General features: G+C 34.8%; 2 protein-coding genes and 2 long non-coding RNA genes across 4 annotated transcripts in view; 1 reads left to right on the top strand and 3 right to left on the bottom strand.

Moving 5' to 3' along the window:
- Window positions 1–23,875, top strand: part of LOC149479667 (uncharacterized) — a 146,291-nt gene that overhangs the window by 29,846 nt on the left and 92,570 nt on the right. The gene's annotated exons all lie outside the window — the stretch shown is intronic.
- Window positions 1–23,875, bottom strand: part of LOC149479669 (prostaglandin E2 receptor EP2 subtype-like) — a 76,581-nt gene that overhangs the window by 2,389 nt on the left and 50,317 nt on the right. The gene's annotated exons all lie outside the window — the stretch shown is intronic.
- Window positions 1–23,875, bottom strand: part of Past1 (putative achaete scute target 1) — a 37,773-nt gene that overhangs the window by 8,238 nt on the left and 5,660 nt on the right. The gene's annotated exons all lie outside the window — the stretch shown is intronic.
- On the bottom strand, window positions 1,453–2,686 carry LOC149479675 (uncharacterized). The gene is made up of 2 exons (XR_016317195.1): window positions 2,426–2,686; window positions 1,453–1,968 (listed from the first exon to the last, which is right to left on the bottom strand). It is a non-coding gene; the product is annotated as an uncharacterized LOC149479675 (long non-coding RNA).

Here is a 23,875-nt window from a genome sequence, read left to right as displayed (position 1 = left end):
ACAATAAGACGTGGGACTGCTTACGAAACTCCAACACAAAAACAATAGTGCAGTTCACAAAAACTTATTTTTGTAATGCGCACACAGCCTTACATTACGCAACTTGTTGATATGATGCCTTAGCATCGAGAGTGTGAAACTATTTGTGAAAGTAAATTCTAGTGCATTCGTAATGGATAAAGGACCTTTTTCAGCGAATCGAAGCATCTTCACATATAAACACACACACTATACTTCTATATACATATATAAAACTCAAAGGTGACTGATATAGTGATCTATCAACGCACAGCCCAAACCACTGGACGGATCGGGCTGAAATTTGGCATGCAGGTAGGTATCCCCTAAGAAAGGATTGGGATCAATTCTACCCCCAAGGGGATTAAATAAGGGATGAAAGTTTGTATGAAACTATGTCAATTTTATACCGATCGGGCTTAGACTTTGCATGCATAAAGCTACTATGACGTAGGCATTCCCTAAGTAAGGATTTTGATAAATTCCACCTCTAAGGGGATAAAATATTATGTGATGAAAGTTTTGTAGTTTTGTAGGTCCTAAGTTTTTACATACGCTTAACAAAAGTACCAAAGCCGCAAAAAATATACCTAATTAATATTAATACTTCTTAACGCGAGCGAATCCGCGGGTAAAAGCTAGTAAAACAATAAGAAGAAAAGTATTGTTATATATAAAATAAAATAAAATAAAAATCATTTATTGAACAAGGTTCCTTACATCAAAATATAGACCCCAGACTCCCAATATAGCTTTCGCTGTGTTTCAGGAGTCTGTGCCTTCCCGATACAATACATTAGAATAGTTCAATAAAATACATTAAAATAGTAATTAGTTACAAAGAAAATTTTACTTAAAGTTGACACAAGAAGAAAATTTATAAATCATAATATGTATTTAAAAAAAAAATTTAATAAATTAAAATATTTAAAACAATTTACATTTCATAACATAATATTTAGTTCCACAATATTTGCTGTTTAGCAATTAAATAATTAATACAATTAAAATAATTAATACAATTAAAATAATTATTTGATTAGTATCATTTATAATAAACGAAGTAATTAAAGATTAAAAAAAAAAAAGTGTATTTTGAAGACGTAGTGCAAGTAGTGTGTGTGTGTGTGTGTGTGTGTGTGTGTGTGTGTTTGTATGTGCGTATGTATGTGTGTGAATGTGTTCCAATGTCGTTTTTAAAACATAAAAGAAAGCTGATATAGTTAAAAAAAAAAACATATTTTAAACTTATCATTATAGGTAGATAAATAAAATTAAAGAAAATAAAAAAATAAAATAAAATAATTTATAGGTATATTTGATAATTATTTTGTATAGGGTAACGGCACCAGTGGTCAGCCTCATAACAGCTTTTTGAAGTTTTGACAATTGCCATTTCTACAACAATCGTCGAATAAAAAAACGTACAACATGTATGGATTTATTGTTTATTGTAGTTTCGAATCAGCGTTTATCAAAAACAATAATTCTCTTAGTAAAATATATAATTAATTTTAAACAAAAAATGGCCCAGTGTCCCAGTGAACAGCCTCTAAAAACCAATAAACAGCCTTGTTGAACCCAGTGTTCAGCCTTTAGTAAGTATAACTAATTATGAGATCAAAATAAACAATGTTATATCAAAATCAACTATATTAATCACATTTTTATAGCAACGATTCACTTAGCACAAAAAAAATATATCGTACATAATACAAATATTATTTTAAACATACTATTACAATCTCTTTGTGTCTTCTTATTTTCTTGGAATTTCTTATTATTTATCATAAAAACAGCAATAATTCTTTTTAAAAAAATCAGCGATATTAGTTTATAATATTATTGATGTATCTATAATCCACAATATATATAATTATAATCAACCACAGGAGGATCTCTTTCGGAGGATTTCTCTGGAGGATACTTTTGTCTTGGCGGCATTTTTAGCTAGAAAAAAAGGGAACAATAATAACTTTTGGATATGAATACACATAATACCATTATTTCAGGTAAAACTTAACTAACATGAAGTATTACTTATATATTTAAACACAAACATTCGCATTTATACTTAAAATATTATTTCAATAACATCGTGGCTGAATACTGGATCATTGAGACCACAGATTGAGACCCAGTGGTCAGCCGCTTGAAAAAAATATTTTGAAATGCGGCTGACCACTGGGTTTTCTAACAATTAGGAATAATCCCAGTAATCAGCCCCAGGGGCTGTCCATTGGATCTTTCATAAAAAATCAGTATCCAATGGTCAGCCCCTCATATTTTTAAGTAAAAACACAATATTTTTTATCAAATTTCATAAAATTAAATGCTCTAAGTAATCTATAAAGTTATTATCTATAAAACACAATCACATTTCATACTAAAATATGTTATTTCTCACCTTTCAAAAGAGCACCACGTGAAACAAAAAATATTGCAGACATGACACTTTTGCTCTTGTCGGCGGACAGCACCTGTACGAACGTGTTTACTTCTCTCCCCTGACCCCCTGCTGCTCCTATCGCGTGATGCATGAACCAATAACGAAACAGAGCTTCTATTTAAGTGCGCGTGATTTGGTTATTTTGATTACAGCGATATTTATGGCCAATAAACAACGCAATAGGCTGATCACTGGTGCCTGGCTGACCACTGGTGCCGTTACCCTATGTGGGCATTAAAAGGTGCTCTATTTCAGAATAATCGAGTGGTAAAAGCCATTCTTTTAGTTTTTGTAATATTTTATGATTAGTGAGAGCAAAAGCATTTTTAGTATATAAACTGAAACGATTATAAAGAATGGGTGCTAGATAATAAAACTGCCTTTGTGCAAAACGAGTCTTAGTGTAAGGTACAGGTACACGATAGGTTCTTTTAGTATTCAAGGGATTATTATTTTTCGGTACCTCAGTGCGGTGAAACCGTTTAATTATTTGAAGCACAAAAATCTTACGAACACTCAATACATTAGCCCTCTTGAATAGCAGCGATGTTGGAAATTGGAACGGTAGTTTGAGCGATACTTTGAGCAGAGCTCTAAGCGCACGTTCTACTTGTATCATGTATGTTTTCGCAGCTCCACCCCAGTTAACAATACAATATGAGATCACACATTCACCCAGTGCTTTGTATGTTCTAATAATTAACTCTTGGGTTGCAATGTCTCTTAGGGTTTTAAAAATAACTATAAGTTGTCTGAGCCTGCTCGACGTGCTAATAATTTGTTCTTTCCAGTTTAGTTTCTCATCAATCCAGATACCCAGGTATTTCATATTGACGGTCCTATTCAGTATTGGGCAAGAGCATACGCTAGATTTGTTATGGCGGTTACATGGAAAGATATGTAATTTAACATTGACGTTCCCCCTTGGCTGCATAGATGAGGTTTTGCTAAAGCAAATATAATTAGTTTTTCCCGTATTTAAAGTCAATAGACTGTTTTCTAACCATTTGCTTATACATCGAAGTCCATTTTCAGTTCTATCAATGGCTTCAGACCAAGTCTTTGCATTAAAGAGAACAACAGTGTCATCAGCAAACATAGTAACTTGTCCACATCCAATATTGAGTTTACATAATTCGTTGACATAAATCAAGAACAGAGTAGGTCCTAACGTACTGCCCTGCGGTACTCCGTACGTACACTTATACTCTGCACTAAGATTGTTGTCAACTCTTACTCTTTGGGTTCTATCGCTAAGATAGCTTTGGAACCAGTCTTTGGCAATACCTCTAACACCTACATTTTCCAGCCTACTTAGCAGAATAGGTATAGAAACTGTGTCAAAGGCTTTCTGTAAATCAAGAAAGACCCCAATACATTTCTTATTCGAGTCAAGATACGAGGTGACCATTGATGTTACTCGTAAGGTTGCGTCTTCAGTAGACTTGGCGCTTCTGAAGCCAAATTGGTTAGAGTGAAGTAATTTATGTGACTCCAGGTATCTCATGAGTCTTTTATTGACGCATTTTTCTAGTATTTTGGAAAGGGTGCAAAGCAATGATATTGGTCTATAGTTTGAAGGAAGAGCTTTGTCCCCGGTTTTATATATTGGGCAAACTATGGCTTTCTTGAATACATCAGGAAATTTTCCGCTTGAGAGGCTTAAGTTACACAAGTGGGCTATAGGTTCCGAAAGAATATCTTTGAAAGTCTGAATTATAGGTGTGGGTATATTGTCATGTCCCGAAGCATTCGTATTTTTGAGACCAGTGATGATAGTGTTTACCTCATATTTATCTGTGGGTGTAAATGCAAATGAATTGGTTGGACTATCATTGTCTCTGGCTAGAGTAGCTAGTTCGACTTCTGATTGGTTGAGTTTCTTGAGACTTTCATTGGCTAGAGCTGATCCGATTGAGACAAAGTATTGATTAACAGCATTAAGAGATTTGGTAGGGCAAGGGTTAATACTTAGTAAGTTTGTACAATTGTTGTTAATTTTGGTAATATGGCATGCTTCTTTGATAATTTTCCAAGTTTCTTTTATATTGCCAGTCTGCTGTTCAAGTTTGTGTTTATAGTAAGTATTCTTTGCTGTCTTAATTAGTTTGTTGCATAAGTTTCTATAATTTCTATATTTTTTTATGATTTCTTCATCGCACGGTGATTTTTTAGTTTTAGCGTGTAATTTGTTTCTTATTCTTATGCTTTTAATTAGTCCTCGTGTAATCCAAGGCTTCAAAGGGCGTTTACGATTGGGTATTCTTTTTAAACATTGACTTCTTTCGATAGCTCTACTTATTGTGAGTGTTAGAAAATTAGCTGCACTATTCGGATCTGTAATTTCATAAAAATGTTGCCAATCTGTTTCATTGAAAATATTTGATATAATTTGTTTGTCGTATATTGTTTTGTAAGCTTCTGGTTTATGTTTATGTAACTGAGTTTTGTTTAATACTAGTAAGATAGGGGAGTGGTCCGTTAATGCTTCAAATACATACGTTTGGCAAGATTTCTTTGTTTTGACCATAAAATGGTCAATACATGTAAGCAGTCTAGTAGGTTTATCGACAGCTTGTCGAAATCCTTGATAACACATTACGTTTAGGTATTCACATGCTTGGTTAGATAAGTTCGATGATAAAATGTCTATGTTTATGTCACCAGTGAATATAACATTATCAGATTTAATTGAGGATAAAAGATCACAGATTGATTTAATGTAATTGCTAGGGTTCGAAAAAGATGGTGGTCTATATGAGCACACAATGGTGGTGTTATCAGATACTTTTAAAATAAGGCAGTTACCGTCATCCAGTAAGGGTTCTTCGCTTGTAAATTCTATATCTTTTTTAATATAAGCAATAACACCATCATTTTGATTATAGCTATTAAGTGTATGTGTTGAACGGTAATTGTCTATGGGAGGTATTAAGCTATCCTTATTAATCCAGCATTCTGTGAGAATTACTATATCCGTATCCACTCCCAAACTCTCCATAAAAACTACTAATGAATCGAAGTTTTTATGTACGCTTCTTATATTGACAGTGAGAATTAAGAAATGATCATCCCTTATTTGTGTTCTCTTATGACTCTCAAATTCTAATAAATTGCAAGATACACAACTTATAGCGCATGAAGAATCAAGATCTTTAATTAAATTGGAGTTGAGCTTATCGAATGTTAATAATATTTAAGAAAAAGAAATCATTTAGAAACATGACACATACCTTATGGTGTAGACAAGAACGACATTTTTTTATTTTTAGAATATATTTTTTATTAATAACAGTGTAAAAATCTGTGCGTGTGCTGAAGTTTATATTTCTTAAATGTAGTGGTAAAAGTGTATAAATTGATGTGTAGTGGTTAGTAAAGCTTATTCGAAAACTAAAATTAAAATCTAGTCACAATGAATTTTTAAGTGAAAGCAGCTGATGCTCATTTTTAATAAGAGCTTGTTTAGCGTTGTCTTCTTTTCTTAGAAATACTCTTCCGTTGGATGTCCAACAATATTTATAGTGATATTCATTTGCAAATGTACGCGTAAGAAAGAAAAGCTTCCTAGTTTTTGGTGTTAGACTTTCTGCTATATAGATGGGAGTAGTTGAACAGGCCAGTCCAATATGACTCGAATTAAATTTGTTGTGAGAAGTTTTATTTCTATTAAAGTTCTTCAATTTTTCTAGAATTTTGTTTTTAAAAATGGTTGATGGAAAGTCTACTAAAATGGTACTTGATTCTTTATTTTGTTTGCCAGAAATTCGTATTATATTTTTGATATCAGATGGTTTAATAGGTTCTTGTATAGCATCGCAGGATTTAGTAACAATATCAATACAATCTGATTGCGATTTAGTTAGACTAGAGGGTATGTTACGAAATTCCAACATGGTTGAGCGTTGATTTTTGTGCAAATCTTCAATTTGTTCCTCTAGGGATCTAACATAGTCCATTGTCTCTCTTTTTTCCTTTTGCAGAGCGGATACAACATTATTCAATTCTTCATATCTTTGGGAAATAAAATTTAGTGATTTTTCTATTTCGCCGTAAGAATTTTTCATTTCAGCATTTGCTTTTTGGATAGATGTATTTTGTAATTTAACTTCATTTATATCATCGCATAACTTCTTTAATATTGCTTCCTGGTCTGCTTTCCAAGATTCAATCTTTGCGAATATCTCCTCCTTAAAATGAACATCAGTTTCCTTACAGGAGTCTTCTTCTTGTGATCCTCTTCTTCTCTTTTGTCTCTTCGTTAAGTTCTTCCTTTTATCTAGGACTTGTGCCTTTAAAACTTCTGTTTCAGAGAGGCAAGAGGCATTATTTTGCGGTGGAGTACGTTGCATGTTGAATTGTGGTTAGGAGAGAAAAAAAAAGATAAATAAAAAAAATAAAAAAATCTGGTGACCAGTTGGAATCGAACCTCGGACACTCGGGTTGTTGGGTAACGCGGTCTGTATGGTTCAAAGTACTGCCAAGCGTTCGTTGTGGTACTGTGCGAATTTTAAGTCCGTAATCTACTTTATTAATTACGTGATTAACTTCAAGGTCATTGATCTTACGACTTAGCGACAGTTGAAATGACTTGCAGATTTCTTTGTTTCACTAATCACTTTTGTTCACTTATTTTAACACTGTTTTCTTGGTTCTTACGATTTGAATTATTCTAGTTATTTATTAATATTTAGCACAACAACTATTTCAAGTCACAGATTTATTAGATCACGAAGTTAAGATTATAAATTATGATTAATTAACTTGCACCAACTAAAAAGACGTTCGTGCGTGACAAGCGCCGCGAGGGAAGTCGAGGGCGATATAGATGCATGTTTAATTTCTAAATATACGAAATTAAACAAACAAGTTAGTATTCCTATTTATATATTGATCGCAGTGAGCGTGAGTCCAGTCGTTGGTGCTGTTAATTCTACATGTGAAGCACGCACGGCGCGCGGCGGCTCTAACAGTGAACCTGAACACAGCCGATCGCATAGCTCCACGTTTGCCTATGCGTGTGATGTTACTACTTACTACTCTAAATAAATAACTGAACTTGCATTTCTTCGAAATATCATAAAGGACATTGCCGTCTTTATCATTCACTTGGCGTCTTTCAAATATTTTTTGGTTTTTCGCAGTGGCAAGATATTTTACTGTTCCCTTTTTATTTGTTGTTTAAGTAAGTTTTACATGATGTTATTTTGATGTTTCAAACCATACAGCAAATGTAGTCACGGGCAAGGAAGTCATCAGCTCCCGTTGAAATTTAACAAATCAAATGATGAAATTACTCTAATTCTGCAGTTGGTAAAAAAAATCATGGAACAATAATACCTACAAAACATTAAATATAATAATAAATTTCTGCTACCAACGACCTCAGTGCACGCCATAAAAAACGAAAACAGTAAGTGTTGAGTCAAGTGATCAAGTCGTTTGATTCGATTAAGCACATAAATTGGGTCTCGGCTGACTCAACGTAACTTACTGCACTGTGCTGTGCTCTGGGGTTCATATATAACTCTTACTGATGTGATTTCAATATTTTCTTGGCATATATGGGGATTCCTTTTGAATAACATCACTGATTCACAATATTTATCTATTGACTTTTTAATAAATTAATTGTATCGATTTATAAAACTATTTAATTGAAAACTCAGAGCGGTTCTTTATAATACTCTTATTGCAACAAGAACACATGGCATCACTTACGACGACGCGGCTAAAATAAACGAAATTTGCTGTCTATAAGGACCTGATAAAATTCCACATGTTGACCATTTTCCATACAATCTAGAATGTTAGACATACTGATCTAATATTCAGACAAAGCTTAATTATAATATGTAATTATCTATGTGGTTATCCAATATAGAAGTGGCAATAAGATGGACAATAAGTCGTCTCGATGTCCTAATTCGAGGTGAGGCGAGTCGTCACAATAGTGATAAATGGAGCGCTTATCTTGCAAGGTGACTGCAGCTAGCGGCAATACTATAATGACCTAACTGTTAAATAAATAACTCGGTTATGCTATTACATATAAAAAGATACGCTACAAGGGTATAATTTATCTTCTCACTTTTAGTTGTAAACGTGTAAAACTGACGAAGGTACTATATTTTTTAATGAAGAATATTTGAGGCAGAATCCATAAAATGCTCGATTACCTAGGTACCTAATAATATAACGTTTATTTTCTATCACAAAACGCTTGGTCAATTGTATGCGTATAAGTATCAATAACAGCTCGAATCGTCACAAGTGATCATGTGCAATGATCGAGTCATCAATCGAGCAATGTGGGTCAGTGGGTCCGGAAGCGCAAAAAGCGAAGGTTTCCGTCACGCAGGCGCACCGTCCACCGTTTGACACTTTTTGCCGAGCGCCGGACCGTGGCTGACCCCTTGTGTATACTTTGTTTCGTCATTCGTAATTATCAACAAAAACATTAGCAATAAGAGCATGGCTAATCCTTGGAATGACCCACATAACACTGCTGTATCATAACTATCAAGAATTGATACAAAGTTTACGCAAGTATAGACAACTAAATAGCCCATATGCATATAAATGAAAAAGGCCAACTTGCGTTTCGTGCATCTATTAGACGGCATAACAGGCCAATTAATATCTATTAGAAGAAAGATATCCGCGGCGTATCTGATGTCAACCTTGTACTTTGAGTTATCAATATGTGGGACGCCTGCAGTATGATTAACGGACCACAGATATTGGTCAATTACTAATTGGAAATTGGATACATACACATCATACATTACTACATCGTTATAGTGCATATGTTTGGTAATAAGTCGCTTAGTTACAAGGAGGTTCTGGATTAACCATAAAAAATATGTACCTACTATTCTATCACGCTTCACAAGCTTGAAAGAAGTTTAAATTATTGATTTAGCTGTTACAGTCATGCTCCGAAAGTGCTCCGATAGTACCGAGCAGATCTTTCGAAGTATATTTTCTGCAGTTTCACAGCTATTCATGAATAACAAATAAACGAATCGATCGCAGATATTACTTAGAATACGGGTGAGGTGAACAAGCATCAATGATTTTTAAATAACAATACACGTAAATTGTGTAAGTATGTAAAGCCTTTTTACTTCTTCCTATTATTGGCTAAAATAATAACCAAAAGTCTTAAAAGGATACTGATTGCATATTATAAGCCTAGAAGCCTTTCTTCAAAAAACAAACAACAATTAACCTCAATTTGTCGCCAAATAACCACTAAAATAGCGCAATAAATGTGAATGTCCAGACGCAACAGCAAATCAATTATTTGCGTTTAATTAGCCCGGTCCGGAAGTGCAGCCGGCCGCAGCCGATCGATGCCGCTTGCTGCATTTTTGTGTTACGTCACCATTGACTCATCGTAAACTATGATTTTTATTTAGATTGCATTCTTTTCAGATTATAAAGTAGATCCAAGTGATAGTCCGGTAGGTAACGGTGACTTTGGTATTTATAGAATGAATCAGATTAAAAACAATCTTATCGATATTGTATAGTTAACTTGTTTTATATTATACTAGCAATGCCCTGCGGTTTCACCCGCATAGATAGCGATATCGTTACAGTGAAAAGTCTACTATAGGTCGGACTATAGGTTTAATTTTTAATCACATGAAAATCACCTTTACCCCGTCCCGCACTACGGCCTTTTTTTTTTGTTGTAGTGGGGAAATCTTTCATAGATACCCACGGCCTCCGGGGGAGGGGCCGTGGGTTATATCGGATTCCTACCGACCAAAACCCCACTGTGTTCCGTCAAGACGCATATTGGTAGAATTCCTCCGTGACCCCCGCACTACGGCCTGCTCGAACAGTATACCTACTATTTTCTGTAGATTGACACTTTTAAAAATTCGTTATATCTTTTGAATGGAATATCCAATTCTTTTCATTTAAAAAGTATTTTGCTGGTATTGAAACAGTCTATAATAAAACATAATATAATGGGATAAGGATTAATATATGTGTATGGATAACATGGTTTGATTACTGTCGGCACTTCTATTTACTTTGAAAACGTAAAAAAGTTGTTGTAGTAACATAACTACTGAAGATGGACATATGGTATCGCGGACTTTCTTGTAGATATTGATCCATTCTATAATACCGTAGAACATTTTTTTGTTCTATCTTCAATAGATTCCGCAGCGCACGCGATGACAGAAGTTTTATTGAGGATTTTTTTACACCTTGGGTTACATTATTGCATTTTTGGTAAGGATCTCTAATTTTTTTGAAAATGCAATATAGCCTATGTTGTTCAGTGAAGATGCAGCTTTCTAATGGTGAAAGAATTTTTGAAATCGGTCCAGTAGTTTATGCGTGAAAACCATACATACATACATACATACATACTTACAAACTTTTCCTCTTTATAATATTAGTATAGACTAGAGGTCCGCCCCGGCTTCGCCCGTGGTACATATTTCGCAATAAAAGGTAGCCTATGTCCTGTCTCGGGTATCAAAATATCTCCATACCAAATTTCATGCAAATTGGTTCAGTAGTTTAGGCGTGATTGAGTAACAGACAGACAGACAGAGTTACTTTCGCATTTATAATATTACTAGCTTTCCGCCCGCGGCTTCGCCCGCGTTTTCAAAGAAAAACCCGTTCCCGTAGGATTTCCGGGATAAAACCTATCCTATGTCCTTTCTCGGGCATCAAAATATCTCCGTACCAAATTTCATGAAAATTGGTTCAGTAGTTTAGGCGTGATTGAGTAACAGACAGACAGACAGAGTTACTTTCGCATTTATAATATTAGTAAGTATGGATAGTATGGATGATAGTTGTTACTACCAGTGTCCTAACTCCTAGTAAATAAGTAACGTAGGTCCTGAATAATTTTAAAATATTCTGGAATTGTAAGCTTCCCAGGAGAGGAGTATCTAACTTGAAAAGCATCGAAGGCCAAACTTTTTCAAAGGTTTCTTTATTTTGATTGAGAGGATGAAAAAAATAAAATGCTAAAGGAGAAAACATGTATCATGATGATATAAATATATAGGCGTAACCTAGTCGTCATCGACCCAAGGACGATAAATGTCGCATGTACATACAGCTAATAGAGCTATCATACGAATAGTAACGTTTGATACGGGTCTAAAAATAACTGAGTTAGTTGTTTCATAGTTTCTGTACAAGTAGCGCGATACAAAAGGTAATAATATCATTTACCGTACAAGGTATATAGAGCGCGTCTCGTCTGATAGCGAATAGCTCTGATGTTGAATGCTACTCGATTTAAAATCCTATTCATCTTGGACAAATCTTAGTTTTATTTTTATATACTTACTTAGATATATGTAGTAAGAATTAAAATGCGTCATGTTTAATTCGTCTTTATCGTATCTAAGTATATCTAGATAAATTTAACAGAATCGTGTTTGTGTAAACATATCGTTGTTCAATAAATTTTACCATTACTCGTGAAAATTTTATAAACGATCAACCCGAATTAGACATTCAGTTCGTGTTTGCAAATACACCAAAAACTTGTAACATATCATCGGGTAGGCAGCAAATTTCGCACGTAACACAGTTGAAAACGAAACTGCGAACACGGAAGAGTGTAACATTGATAATACATTTTATTTGTATTGTTGCGAGGTGCGACATTCTTGCACTTGACTCATTACGCCGACGGAATTACCCCACAACAAACCAACGGCAATGCAGTTGATATTTTATGTGCAATTACCTCATACATATTCATGCTCCATCAGCATATTCTTATACTTGAACGTGAATTTAAAGAGCAGATAAAAGGATTAAATCAACTTCCAATTATAATGTAAATGAGTTTCTTGGTTATAATGAATATGACGTCCTTTGCAGTTCCTAAGAATTAACTATTTTTGGCTCAACAGCATTTAATAATAAAATGAAAACTCCTAACACGGAGAATGTAAAAATATTTCTCTTCTATGAACCGATTTGTGGAAACGTGCCTGAAATTTAATTTCGCACGCGATAGAAATAAATCTTACAATAAAATGAATAATGATGATATATAAATTCAAAACATTTATTATTCACAAAACAATGCAATTTTAAATAATAGTTTTATTTATTTTATAGAAACCATTGCATCGTTAAAATTATGTAGGTACATTTTATATTTTTCGTTTTAAAATAAATCGTGGGAGATAGCTATTGAAGTTTATATTAAACATGAGACAATCAGAAAACTCTACAGGTTTCCATTTCAAGAATAACACAAGTGGCCTCTAGTAACAACGAAGCAGCGATAGGAACACTCGAAATGTTTCCAAGCTGGCATCACTCGCGCCATCTCACCACTCGAAGGCGGCGCAACTTCGCGGAAACTCGCTCGCACTTACCACGTTATTATAACTTACTAGCTAGTAGCTACGTAATACGGAAAACATTATAAGAAATTTATAATTATAGAAATATGCTAAATGTACGTACGATATTAATCTAAGGGAAAATAATCCAATTAATGGTGCACAGCAACCGGAGTAAGTAATTTATCGATTCAATTATGTAAGTTGTTTAAATGGAAATTAAAAGGGCTCATAATATCAAGACTTAGATAAGAGTATAAAGAATACCTACAAGATATTATTTGTTTACGTTACAGTGTTTAAAATGCGCCAACGTTCGCAAGTACATTCATATGTACTTGGCATGGCATGGCACGTATACGTGTATCTGTTAGCACCCACATAAGCAATTATTGTTTTGTTGCTCTTAATGGAAGATTACAAAAATCACTTAAACACAAGGACATTTTTTAATGTTTCCTGAAATTCTTAATTGTTTAATAAACGCAAAATGTAATTACAACTGATATGAAAGGAGTTTAACCGCTTGTTTCTAATACGAGCCGTATGATATAATGCTGATATATGACATATGTGTACAAATGTAATGCAACGTGCAAGAAGCAAGAAACCGGTCCGCTGCAAGCGTGATGTAAGAGGCGACGGACACACGCTATCTAGATCATAATTCATATCTCATGTCGACGGTTACCAAGATAGGCTAATTGATATTAAACGCGATAAAGGAAAAGACGATTTATGGAATTATCAATCATATGACCAGCACTAATGAAAATATACTTAACGATAAGTACTCATTTTAGGCACTAAAAATACGATGCACTGATTCAATATTTAATGAGCTTTCGATTTTTCTGGACAAATAAGCACTCGAGACGGCGTATCAACAAATATGTTTATTGACAAACGCGAACAATATGCATGCAAGACAGATGGCATGGTAATTGCGGAGGGCATATATAGTGACGCGGAGATCGCGCGCAGTTTTATTGAATCGTTTTGTCGTGGTGAGCGGAGACAAGACAATTGTGGAGGAATGGTTAGAGGTCGCAGGATAGAGGTGTGGATCGCTGAGAAGGAAACACATCCGCCGCCCACGCTCCGCTCGCCCAGTCGCCACCAGCTGCTACGAATCGTCCTTCACTTGGAGCAAGGACGCTTCGTGACCATTTCGAGCTTTGAATTATGAGTAATCGACCGGCTAACAACTTGTGATTGAGCTATCAAGTTAAGGCAAATGTAATCACCACTTTTAGGGGCATTTCAAGAATTATCAACATGCAATTTGATGTTTTACCTGAATTACAGTGTTTTACTAATCCATGATAGGTGATAATGAAGAAATGTATATTTTATGTGGTTCATTAAACGATTTATATCATCATACAGCTATTTTATCTTTGTCATTGAGACGAGCTAATGTTTGGTGGGCGTCAGCGATAGCTGCGCCTGCGCAAACACCTAGCACCAATTTGTGATAACACAGTTTACCCAAGACATTGAAATTTTATTTAACAGTAATTATAAGGCTTTTGGGTGCGTCATGATCTAAATGACCGAAATCATTTGTTACTAAGAGACATGAAACCTCACAATTTTTACCTTAAAAATGATCTATTATTTCTATACCTAAATAAGTTTTCAGATTTAGTGGATAAATACCTACATGTAGTTAGCCGAAGTAGTAGAGATGTAAGCAATGCAAAATAATTTAAACTGCATAAAATGTAAATGTTCCAATTAAAATAAATCGTCTAATTGCATTTTTTACAAATAGGCAATATCGTGAAGTAAATGCTAAAGAGACATTAAACTTAACGCTCGGCTATAAAAAGCGATGAAAGCGATTCCAATTAGCAATAACGCTTGCATTAGAAAAGGATCGTTGCGATGCAGGACACGCGCAGAGTGAAATTATTCGCGAAAGTCCAACTGTTCAGTGTGACGCGTTTGGTGGCTCGCCTGACCGCATCGGACCAGACAATTTAGTTACGAATGTAGATTATAATTATTAACAATATTATTGGTATACTAAAGTAGGTAAAGAACGCATTGTTGATACTTCATCTGAGTTTGGAAGATCACAAAATCTAGAAGTTTGATGAAGATGTTTAAAATTTTATCATTACCTAGACATTTTCACAGACTTTTATAACATTAAGATTCGCATGCAATAAAATGTATAATTCTTCATATTACATGACAGTATGCAAATATAATCAAACTAGTGTCTGAAGAAAAAAATCTTGGCAACAAGTGCAGCGGATACGAGCGGTAGCCGGTAAGCAGGAAACAAACACGTAAACCAATAAATTAACTGCTCCACAACACGACCACTGCATTATGAAATTCGTTACGTAAAACACGCACTGGGAAAGTCAACGTTCAATGAAGATCCTATTCAATAACGTCTTCAATCTAGATGCTGGATCAGAACAAACAAGCCGTGTAAGGCCTTTTGCACTTTTACGAAAGACAAATGTGCGAATGTACCAAAAAAATACAGAAAAGTTAGCATAGAATAATTAAAAATAATAATAGTTTAAAAAAACTAAAAAACACGCTTTTTATAGAAAACCGAACTAAAAAATAGAAAATTTTATCAAATTAGTGTATTGTCATCGGTCCTCAATAAATCTACAAAGTTTGAACGAAATCTGGCCGTTTAAAGTGGGTCAAAATCGCGCCCAAAGAAGTCGGTTACAAACAAACATACAGGTGAAGCTAATATAAAGCGTGTAATTACGAAGTATCCAATACTTAACAGTCCTCCAGCAAAATATGGGTCAAATATTTACCTAGCTTACCTATTTACCTAGTTCTATATAACTGTTCCCTGAAGCACGTGCGTCTGTTTACGTATCAACAGAAGGACAAACATTCAAGTATATTCAATACACGTGTCACACCCGCGTGCACTTCCCGAGCCCGATGACGGGAAAAAATAAGCCGTTACGTACAGAGCGTATTCTTCTTCGCAATTATTATGATTCGAATATGGACAAGACAACAATGTTGCACTTTTGTTCGAAAATTTTACACTAGAATCTCACAAAAGGACTTCACAAAGGGGAAATAGGGTTTGCTAGGAAAAGTATTAAAATATATAAAAGGCCAAAGTCAAAAACTTAGAAACTCTAGACAGAGACATTACACCTTCTTTTGAAACTAGAGTCATCGTACCTGGTAACAAAATTTTCCAACAAGTAATTAGAATGAAGTAACGTTCTACGATTATACGTTATCTACAATCAACACAATTTGACACCGATAGTGAGTGACTGACTGGTGATGCAAGCGGAGACCGTTACAGAAAAGTGCACAACAATGGACGCCTCAGCGAACCCGGAATATGGGCCGTGGAAAGTGCAGTGACTCATTATAGTACCGCCGACACGAATGTTGTACTACGCGAATATGGTGCGCTAATTGTTTCGAAAGCGCGACCTTCAACTCTTTCTTTTAATAGCTTCTTGCCATGGGGCGATTGAATTAACCGTTCGAGTCAAGTCCTTTTCATATGTGTTCAATCAACTAATACGAAACACGAGATTGCCTTCAGAGATTATTGATTCTAAAGATATGAATGTTTCCAAACATTGAAAACTGAAATTTGTAATACTACTAGAAATGTTAAGAAATGTTGTTTTAATTTCGGAGCGTAGTTCATTTGTAAACATTTCAAAGAAAATGATCCTTGTTAGCATTGAAGTGGAGCAAGAATAATTTTGTTCTAATAACATATATTGTAGTGCAACTAACGATACAGTTATGCCATTACAATAACAAGGCCGTAATAAGGCATTCCGTCAGTAAAACTGTAAATACAAAGTTGTGAGACAAGCGTCGAGCAACTTACGCGGTATGCGGCGTGGCACATCCCACTTCCGGTCCTTGCTTATCGGATGTTTTAATATGGATATTTGTAACTAAATTAAACTTAATTATGTATAAATAATACTGTTTGTCATTCAGAACAGTTATTTATTTAGATTAGGTAACTTCAAGCGAAAATTGACACCAGAAGAATGATAGCAGTTAGATCGAATTGTACAAATTAGCTTGCAATATAAAAGGTATTACCTATTCGAGGAAATTTCTAGATTCCGCTTTGCCACAAAGCTGAATACAATATACTCGTGATAAATGTCAAGTACAATAATAACAGGAAACATTAGCGATGAATGGAGCCCACAAATAGAGCATGTTAGCGTGTCAATAGCAAGCATACGATTGAACCGCAGACGGAACACAAAAGCGGTAAGTGATCCTCTCCGGGAAGGCGACTTGAAACGCGGGAAGATTGTCTCACAGTTGTAACGTTCAATCAATTATTTTTCGTCATATCTGATTAGATGGATAGCATAGGAGTTGACTTCAGACTTCTAGTGGTTTATTCAGAGAACTGTGCAATAAGATACCGCTACATGCAGGTATTTTGGCAAGATAAGTAAATTCTCATGCCTAGCGACGAAAATGTCTATGATTGTTGATACAGCCTGTTGCATACATAAGTAACCTAATATTTGCATGTTTAAATTAAAATTTGTAACTAAAGTGCCCAAAACCGATTTGATGCTTTCAATCATGCTATGATAAATGGTATACTTCTTATTATATGAACTAACGATAATATTTCCTGCATTAAGATTAATGGTTTGCCGGTTCTCCGACCAAAGACTAATGTCAAGTACATCAAGGATACGAAACATGAATGGGGCTGTAAATAGATCCATAACAGACGTATCAATAGCTCGCGTACACTAGCAGGCGGCAGCAAAGTGCACAAAGGAGTCATCCGGGTGGGGCCTGCACAATGCGTGTGCTTGTGGCGACGAGAGCGGGACAATGGAGCTCAATGGGCTGCTGCGTGACGTCACGGCGGACGTGCGAACAATGACCGTAGGACAATTAGCTCGCGCCAATGCGGTGTAAAGTACATTAATTTAAACAGAACGTGTGTGACTCCATAGTCCATACGACATTATCTCATCACCAGTTTGTATTATGCAACAGTGTGATATGGATCATGTCTGATCTCACTATTAACGCTATTGGGTAATATGAAAATGAATTTTAATGATTTGTTTTAAACTGTTTTAAAATATGTATTGCGATGTGAAATTTGTAAGAAAAAATGAAAGCAAAGGCCTCAAATGGTCACTAGGTATATCTATTGTAATATAAATTAATTTATACCTTCCTTAAAAACATCTGAATTATTTCGGGACCTGGAGGAACACGCGTAATCTACCTACTCACTTACGTGTCTTACCCAAGTACCTCTAGATAAATTGACAAGCAACACTTAATTTATCATGTGCTCAATGTACCTAACATGCAATTTTGCATTTACGGTTCAGGTATCACGAAATTATTCCACAAGTAGTTAGTAACCGGTCATTTTGCAAGTGGCCGGCGACCTAGGCGTTTGCGACACTTCCCATGTGGTCAGGTCGGTACCATCCGTAGTCCGCACGGTACTAGTCTATCAGCATTTTCTAAATTGCAATCACTCATTAGAATAACAGATGCATTTACCAAACCAGTTTAATTATGTTTCACTTATCAAATGTGTAACGAGATTGATTACAACATCGATAGAATACATACCCATGTAGGAATAGCATTGGATATTTTTATTACGTAACATGTTACAGGAGTCAGGAACTGCTTGGTAAGTAAAACTTTATCCACGTTTAAGTTCGCTAATGCAATATACATTGGAAATATGATTTATTGTTTAGTTGATACATTCAAACTATTGTTTGTTTGTTCAAATGTTAGTTTTAAATATTACCCGTACCAGCTAAAAAGCTTGACAGATATGACAAATGCTTTAGAGAAAGTACCCTTGAGTCGAGACTGAGAAACAATAGGCACAATCAAATGCGACAGCAAAATAGGAGCAGTTGATAGTAAACAATCTGTGGGCGTTAACAATAAATCAGTCAGCGCGGGAGTAGTGAGTACACGCCACAATCTGCTCGATCACACGAAGGAGAAAGTACACTCGTTCTCATTGTATACATTACTTCGGCGATGTAATAGTGCAATTACTTTTAGTGACGCTGACTGTACATACAAAACACATGTGTTTAATTTTTCGAAATATTTTAAGAAAATTATCCAAGTTAACGTAGATAACTGTAGGTATTTACGTCCTTCTTGAAAACAAAATACTTAATGTAATTTTTCATAGAACTAAATGAGGTGTACTGTAAGTTGTAACTAACACAAGTGGTTATGAGTGATATGATATCAACTGTGGCACTAGTCACTCTCTTGTTGAACAATATCGACAAATTCAGTTAAGTCGCGGATAACAACCGATAACATAACTTAGCGCCATTTCTGAGTATTTACTTGTTTATAAATTTTCCTATTTCTATATTCTACTTTTAAACATAAATAATAACAAGGGAAGAAGTGTTAATAATCAATGTAGTTCGTTCTTTCGAAATATCTAACGTAAATGCAGGATTTAAAATAGTCTTAGACACCATGAAAGATTCTACAATCCATACTAATTAAAAGCATTTCAGAAATAGGGAAAAGCCATAGTATTAATGGACGTGCCCAATAATTCTGAAGCAACGATACATTACACAAGTACACAAGGCACGGTCAGTTACAAATTAGGAAGAACTAGTTATGAAGATCCGTATTAGCGGCCAAACGGAACAACACAAACGTCCAGTTAATGAGAACATAGGATATAGACCGGGAGATACTGACACAAAATTTCGAGTCATTTGTAACAAGGATGGCGGTTCTACAGGGGTCTTAGTACGCAATGACAAAAAGAAAAATGATGGTGTGAACGCTGGTACCGGTGGCTTAGTCGCGTGGGCGTTTGTCGAACTCGTCGGAAAAATAGCGAAAGTCAAACGATTTGTAACACAAAAATTTTAGAATTTACCGATAGCCCATAAAAAAGTAGTAGGCGGTAGTGTCATGCCATACTTTTCCGGTGTGACTTACAGCCCGCCATACCGACGCGAATGTGTTGATTTAAATAAAACAATCATTCAACCATTTGTACCAGGCTAACTTTTGCACAGGTAACTATCGTCGTGCAGCCATTTACGAAAATCGCCATGCCATACTTTTCGGACGATTCCAAATGGTCGCCATACCGCCGAAAATCTGCAAAAAATTTTTATTTCGCCAAACTTTTTGTACCAGTATTGCATTTGGATTTTTGGAGAGTATTTGATAAAATGTGACCATTATTATATTTGCCATACTTCTAGTAGGGGGAAAAAGTGCTGTCATACTTGAAAACTTAATTTATTATTAATTTATATAAGTGAAGATTTCCAACACATAGATCTTTGAAATTTTGTATTTATATTTGTTGATCCTCAAACTTACAGGAAAAATAAGTGCCATACTGTTACAAATCGTTTGACTTTCGCTATTTTCCGACGAGTTCGACTAACGCCCACGCGACTAAGCCGCCGGTACCAGCGTTCACGCCATCGTTTTTCTTTTTGTCATTGCGTACTAAGACCCCTGTAGAACCGCCATCCTGTTACAAATGACTCGAAATTTTGTGTCAGTATCTCCCGGTCTAATATATGTCAAACAACGTTTTAGAATAGGAATATTTGACTTTGTTTTAAAAAATTAATTATGTTCAAATTATTATTGAGCTAATTTTATTTTATACTATACAACTATAAAAATTAGTAAATTAATTAATGATTAGTGATTACACAAATGGCTTGCCCTCACACCTCGTTAGTAACGTTAGAGATAAGACTTAAATATTTTCCTCACATACCTACGCAACACAAGTACTCGAAGTAGATGTAACTGACGGTAAAATGAATGATAAAAACGTTTCAAAACTCTGCAATAGTTAATTACAACATATATATCTTTTATCTGATATACGAATGCTATTGAGAAAAATACGTATGGTTTTGAGACTTTAGGACTTCAGAATAAAAATAATTAATAAGAAAGGTTTATGTTTATGTCTGTATGAACATAATGATGACGATTTCGTAAATATTAAATTTTCTTGTGAGATCTTGAATATCCATTAAATGATAAGATTTTAGAAGGTCACGTTTACACAGAGAAGATAGCCATCTTAAATGAAAATGATAAAATTATCCCAAGCACTATTGGAGTTAAACATATAAGGTCAAGTAACACAAACACTGAGTACCTATGATAAACAGTGGCAGTACGAAGGTACGAATAGCAGCATCGTAGAGGGAAGATCATTGACAACACAACACGTACCAATACCTTTGCAACCCAGCAGTCATTGATATTCAAGTTAATTAAACTAAGTTATTTACGTTTAATAAAGTTCGAAATATTGTGTAAAAGACGAAAGTGCCAGATGCCATACTCATGACAATTTAATGAGGAGGTACATAACAATTACTTGTTAACTACAAATGTACAAATTCTGGTCTAGGTATAGCAATGGGAAACCCAATAAATCAAAGTCAATCTCTATGTTACCAGTGGTATTCTCTTGATCATGTTATGCCTTAGACTCAATGACTGTGGGCGTGGTGACAATGATCTTACCTCGCAAGAAGCCGCGCCGGTCGTGAATTCGCGCGACGGCCGCTGCCACCGGCCCATCCGGCTCCCCTTTGGGAAAGGGTTATGTTATTGCATGCATCTAATGTTTTGTGAGTTATTTATCTATGCACTCAAATCGGCCACGCTTCACTAGCTACGACTGGACAATATAGGATAAAGCACATAAACTTCATACATTATGCAATGTGCTCTTTTAGAATTTTTCGTTTTACGTTCAGCTTTTTTGTAATTATTATTATTGATAGATTTTATTAAGTTATATACCTAAAAGCTGTTCAATTAGATAATTTTTTTCATCAACAGATTCGATTTAAAATTAATGTGATACAGTTTAAGGACTCGAAATATATGCATGCACTTGAAGTCACATGGCCATGCAATTATTTATTGGAAAACTTAAGTTAAAAGAGCACATTACAAAATTTAATGCAAACGTAAGAAGTGATAAAAAACTGACATCATTCACACAAAATATATCATGGTGAGTTCGTCAGTTTTTTACGGCTTGTTTGTACATGTTTGTTTGTACCCAAATGAAAGAAAAACAGCAACATCAAAATATGTACAATCAAAATCTATATATCATCTAAAACTGATCGATACCATTCAATAATATTGCCGACACGATATTGGGTAGTTCAAGTGCAAACAAGGCCACAGGTGAGCCCGCATCTCCATATCAGTGAGTAAGCGTTTGACGAACAATTTACATACATTTTTATCATTATAAGCGCTCCGTTTGTATTCCACTGATAACTATACAATTACATAATCTTTTCAATTTTAACGAAACATGCTTTTGATATAACAAGATAAGTACCTATACACATCTTAAAAACGATTCATTTCAAACGAATATACCTTAACATGTTATTTCCTAGATGAATGATTTAAAGTTTAAACCATAATGTAGAGTTGCAATTCAACCTCCGACCCCAGAACTAGGTACTAATAGACTTTATATGTATGAAGATTAGTTCATCAGAGCTAATTAATGATTTTATGATGACAAACGAGATCGTAAACACGGTTGTAAACTTGTCTCTCGTAACTATATTATCAATTTGAGCACATCTGAATGCTATAAAGGAGAAAATTACACCTTGCATATCTGTCGCTCAAGGTAAAACAGCTAAGCAGATTGGGATTAAACAAGCTTTAAGCACGGTAGATTGCATTTTAAGGAGTAGATATTAGTATAGGTGTGGTATAGGATAGTTTTTACTGAAAATAATTTAAACATACTCGTCTGTATATTAAATGGTTGAATGAATTAACTTGTAATAGAATTTTCGTCATTTTCTGAGAATCATTAAGTAACAATTAAAGAAAATGGGTAAATAAATTATATTGTGTTATCTTGGTAAATATTTATATAAACCTCCCTGTAAAATTCTACTTTTAGGTACTGTTAAATCTTGTTAGTTTTCCTTGTTTCAGAATCTGAGTGTACATAATGTACCTATTTACAGAATTAGAGCAACCAATCGAATGGTTTTCATTTTTTCCCCTCTTAAAACCTATTTATCACTACATAGTATAAAACAAAGTCGATTTCCCTGTCCCTATGTCCCTATGTCCTTATGTCCCTATGTCCCTTTGTACGCTTAAATCTTTGAAACTACGCAACGGATTTTGATGCGGTTTTTTTTAATAGATAGAGTGATTCAAGAGGAAGGTTTATATGTATAATAACATCCATTAAATAGTGGAGAAGTACTGTTATTTTTGAGGTTTCTAAAGTGATGTCGTAAAAAATTACATTTTTTCCGCTTACATTGCAAACGCAGGCTGAACCCTACGAGTTTTATCAAAATAATGTACTAAGTATTATACACATTGAAAAGGTCTATAGAAAAGTCCGCGATGGTATATGTCTATCTCTTATGGATAACCCACAATAACATTTTTTTGTCATTTACTTTTTACGAAAAATAATGGCTAATTTTCGATGCGATTTTAACCAATACAGCATTAATCCTTAACCAATTAAATACCTTGAATACATTGTTCGTTTAATAAAGATCTATATGGCCCTTTACACCGTATGATTTAAGTGAATATTTTCGAAGATATTACAGATTTAAAAATTGCGGGACGTAGCGTTTGCGGCGGTACCGGCCGGCCGCCAGGCTATCTATACGAAGTCGGAGCGGGCCGCTATGTTTTTATATACAACGTTCACAGTTTTTCTGTAGTGTATTTAGTATCAGCATTGCACCCGTGCGAAGCCGGGGCGGGTCGCTAGTCAACTATAAAAGGCTTAACTCGAAATCAAATATTTGTATTACATGTAGAGTAGCTACAGCTAGGTCGTGAGTAAGCAGTTTATAAGGCAAGTGTGTCGATCTGAAACACTACACACGATTCTTGGAGTAATGAGTCAAATGTGACAAATGTATAAAATAATTATCAGGGCGATGGAAAATAACATGGGATCTGTGGCTTGTGCTATGTGTCTAGGTTCCGTTTATACCAA

Source organism: Colias philodice, chromosome 20 (assembly GCF_061535455.1).
Source record: "Colias philodice isolate Cphi_HAF_F1 chromosome 20, ilColPhil1 Martin Lab GWU primary, whole genome shotgun sequence".
Taxonomy (NCBI): Eukaryota; Metazoa; Arthropoda; class Insecta; order Lepidoptera; family Pieridae; genus Colias; species Colias philodice.
This window is presented reverse-complemented; position numbering and strand designations above follow the sequence as displayed.